Source organism: Cebus imitator, unplaced genomic scaffold, assembly GCF_001604975.1.
Source record: "Cebus imitator isolate Cc_AM_T3 unplaced genomic scaffold, Cebus_imitator-1.0 Scaffold797, whole genome shotgun sequence".
NCBI classification, from domain to species: Eukaryota; Metazoa; Chordata; class Mammalia; order Primates; family Cebidae; genus Cebus; species Cebus imitator.
In genome coordinates this window covers 156,375-160,537 of record NW_016108112.1, presented here as the reverse complement: position 1 = coordinate 160,537, position 4,163 = coordinate 156,375, and the positions used below count along the sequence as shown (strand labels likewise).

The following is a 4,163-nucleotide window of genomic DNA, read 5'->3' as shown; positions in this document are numbered from 1 at the left end:
CTACCGAATTTTTTTTCAGAAAAGAATTTTTTAAAATTCAAGCAACTGCAAATAGAAAGCAAGAGGGGGATCCCCAGTCTGGGACAAATCCTAGCTACTGTCACAGAGAGGGGACCCAAAAGTGTTGCCAGCCTGTAGTAAAATGTCATGGTTTTAATAATGAACTGGTGAGGAGTGGGAGTATTATCTTCATAGGGACCAAAGGATCAGTTAGGGCCAGGTGTTGCATCTTCATAGTGCCAAGCCCCTATCAACCCTCACCTCGTTCTTTCATCATGCAGGCAGCCCTTAGTTTGAGCTGCTCTGCGCTGCTTATCTGCATGTGTTAAAAGGGGAGAAGGAATTGTTGGGCCTATTTCCAAGTACTCTTTGCAGTTTCAGGCATGCCCTCTGCAAGCTTCCTGCTTCCCTATCTTAGTGTGCCTAAGAAAGAAGAAAATAATGTGCTTATTAGGTCTCACTGTTTTTCCTGGGGCCCATTGCTTGTCTGTGAAGTCTGGTGATTATCTGGGAAATTCCCACTTGTGCCCAAGTTGCTTATCTGTGTTCCACAGCGGAATCTTCCAGGCTGCTCTCTGTTGGAAGAGAAGTGGTTTCGATGAACTGCATGTGGTTAGAAAGGAAGCAATTTCTGAGCTGCTTTTTGTTAGAAGGAAAGTTTTCTGCTGGGGAATCTCTTCACCCTTACGATCTACCTAAATATATTTTTCTACCTTCTGGAACAATGATCAATGATGTTTACAATGTTTTGTTGAATTTGGTTTGCTAACATTTTGTTAAGAATTTTTGCATTACTATTTATCAGAGATATTGGTCTGCATTTTTTTTGTTTGTTTGTTTGTTTGCTTGCTTTTGGATGTCTCCTTCGTTTCACCATCAAGGTAATATTAGGCTCATAGAATGAGTTTAGAAACATTTTCTCTTACCTTATCTTTTGGAATAGTTTAAGTAGGATTAGTATTCATTTTTTTTTAAGTATTTGGTAACATTTAGCAGTGAACCTATTGGGTACCAGGCTTTTCTTTGCTGATAGATTGTTATTATTGCTTGTGGAGGAAAAGTTAAATATTAAATTTGAACTCAATTGAACATGGACACAATCAATGGCCACTAAGCCTTGAAACAGGTTGTGTGAGTCCCTTGAGGCACTCATCAGCACTGCTTAAGAGAAATCTCTATTTCAATTGAATCCTATATGTTAGTTATTGAAAAACAATGGGCAATCGCAAAAACAACTTGACCTTTTTGTTTTCTTTGAGCCAGTCCCCTAGGGCCCATGACTAAGCCTCATGCCAAGGCCAAGCAACTTGATAAAAAAAGAGCCAGGGTCCCAGACCATGTCATGAGACCCCTCTTCATCTGTGCATGGAGGACTGGCAGACTCTGGAGCCCAGCTTGTTGCTTCCCAGTCTGGTTGTGAGTGCTCCACAGTCTAGTGAGTGTAGTGTCCAACTCTGAAGCCCAGGCTGTTGCTTCCTGGTCTGGTGATGAATCCTCCTCACTCTGACAATTTAATCAGCTGGCAGATCCACAGGCCAAAATTTCCAGTGTAACTGCAAGCTTGAATGGAGATGAATAGATTACAAAACATTCAAACCTTTCAATGAGAGGCATTGTAGTTGAATATACTGTCTGCTAGTAAGCAGTACCTGAGTGACCATGTCTGAGGCTGACAATGAATTCATCCACTGGGCAGCCACTGCTGCAACAGAAGCTATTCGTGGTCAATGCAGGCTATGTATTGAATTGTCTGAGGCCACAGGAAATGGACTACTTTGGAGAATCATCCCTGCCAACATTTCTGGATGTCTATGTCACTACCTGTGAGGCCACAACAACAGCACTTGCAATCCATCCTGGACTTCCTTTGACCAAACCAAGCAATCTATCATTGCCCATCTCAAACAAAAGGTGAACCCCACTCTCACCTTGTGTCAAAAACCTTGATATCCTGCCCAATATGCCTGGCATGGTGTATACTGAGAACCTGTTGTGTGGTAGCCAGATTTGATATAGCCCCCACTTTGTCTAAAGGTCTTAAACAACTCTTCATATGTTACTCTGGGGTTTCTTCTACCAGGAAATTGTCATTACATACTCCAAATCAACAACATTTTCCCCAAGAAAACACAATCTATTTCCTACTTTAATAACACATTAGTACCCTATAATTATGGTAACTCCATTGCTGTCCTCTGGGAGGGACCTCTGGGTATACAGATCCTGCCCCTGCATTGGATGGAGAGATGCATTTGGGTGGGGCCATTAATTTCATTCACCATCTGGGATAATATTTCCCTCCTCATTAATCTATATGCTTACATACGTCGCTGATTGCAAATGCACTGGACTCCCTGGCTATACTACCCTACTACAGTATTCTCCCCTGCCGCCAGTATAATCCTGCTTCATCAACAAATTAAAACATTAAGCTTACATGTAGAAAAAGCTTTTAATGATAGTAGCACTGCACTAACATTGTTATCAGATGAATTTGCTCAGCTGTGTACTGTTGTGCTGCTAAATTGAATGGCATTAGATATGCTTACCGCATTCCAAGGAGGGGTCTGTGTCTTGCTACATACTGAATATAACGTGTATATCCCTGACAATTCTCACAATATTACTCTCCTTGCAAAGTCACGGTGGATGTGGTTTTTATTAATTCTGTTTTTAATTCTGTACTATAACTATGTCTTCCTCTTGTACTTCTAAGTGTATTTTCCTACAATTGAGTATCAAATTGAAGCTGAATGTGAAGAAAAGTTGAATATTAAATTTGAATTCAACTGAACATGGACACAAACATCTCTACTTCAATCTATTCCTATACATTAGTTATTGAAAAACAATAGACAATCACAAAAACAAGTTGACATTTTTGCATCCCTTGAGCCCAGTTTTGAAGACTCCTTGTGATGGGCCTCATGCCAAGCAACTTGTTATAAAAAGAGCGAGGGTCCCAGACTGTGCCAAAGCTTCACGAGGCTTCTCCTTGTCTGTGCATCAACAAGTGGCTGACTCTGAAGCCCAGGCTGTTGCTTCCCAGTCTGGTGGTAAATTCTCCATAGTCTGGTGAGTGTAAAGATACATACATATATATATATTTTTTTTTCACATATCTTTTTCCTTCTCCCCTTCCCATTGCAATTTGCTTATTATATTAATTTGCTTATTATGTCATTTGCTTATTATATGATTTGTTTATTATATCTGTATTGCCACATACTTGGGATAAGGGCTGTTTACCCTTAAAAGTATTGCAAGTGCCTTTTCTTCTCCCCTAGCTCATTTCCCACATATAACGTGGCTTCAATGTCATTACTTGTTATTGGTCTGTTCTCATTTTGAATTTCTTCATGGTTCAATATTGGCAAGTTGTATGTGTCTAGAAATATATTTCTTCTAGGTTTTCTTTGTGTGTGTGTGTGTGTGTGTGTGTGTGTGTGCGCGCAATATGCTATCATTTGTATGAAAAATAAAATATATTTGTATTTATAGACACACACAAATATTTGCATATGCTGAAAATGTGATATTTGAGGTTTGGCTGTCAGATAAAATTTAGGATGCCCAGTTAAATTTTAATTTTAAATTAACAATGCAAAATTTTTATTATATCCCATACAGTGTTTGGGATGAACATTTATTTATTTTTATCTGAAATTTAAACTTAACTGGGAAACTTGTGTTGATATTTGCTAAATTTGGCAATCTTGCTTTGAGGTGATGAAGTTTAGTATTAACATATATAATCAGATATGCAGTTTAGTATTCTATTCTCAAAAATTTTTTTAAATTTATTTTATTGCATTTTAGGTTTTGGGGTACATGTGAAGAATATGCAAGATTGTTGCATAGCTACAAATGTGGCAGTGTGATTTGCTGCCTTCCATCCCATCACCTATATCTGGCATTTCTCCCTGTGCTCTCTCTCCCCAACTCCCCACCCCTCACTGACTCTCCTCTATTTCCCCCAAACAGACCCAAGTGTGTAGTGCTCCCCTCCCTGTGTCTGTGTGTTCTCATTGTTCAACACCCGCCTATAAGTGAGAACATGCGGTGTTTGATCTTCTGCTCTTCTGTCAGTTTGCTGAGAATGATGGTTTCCAGGTTCATCCATGTCCCTACAAAGGACACAAACTCATCGTTTTTGATGGCTG

General features: G+C 39.5%; 1 long non-coding RNA gene across 1 annotated transcript; it reads right to left on the bottom strand.

Moving 5' to 3' along the window:
• Positions 1 to 1,388: 1,388 nt before the first annotated feature.
• On the bottom strand, positions 1,389 to 3,058 carry LOC119469726. The gene is made up of 3 exons (XR_005198560.1): positions 3,012 to 3,058; positions 1,454 to 1,481; positions 1,389 to 1,423 (listed from the first exon to the last, which is right to left on the bottom strand). It is a non-coding gene; the product is annotated as an uncharacterized LOC119469726 (long non-coding RNA).
• Positions 3,059 to 4,163: the final 1,105 nt, after the last annotated feature.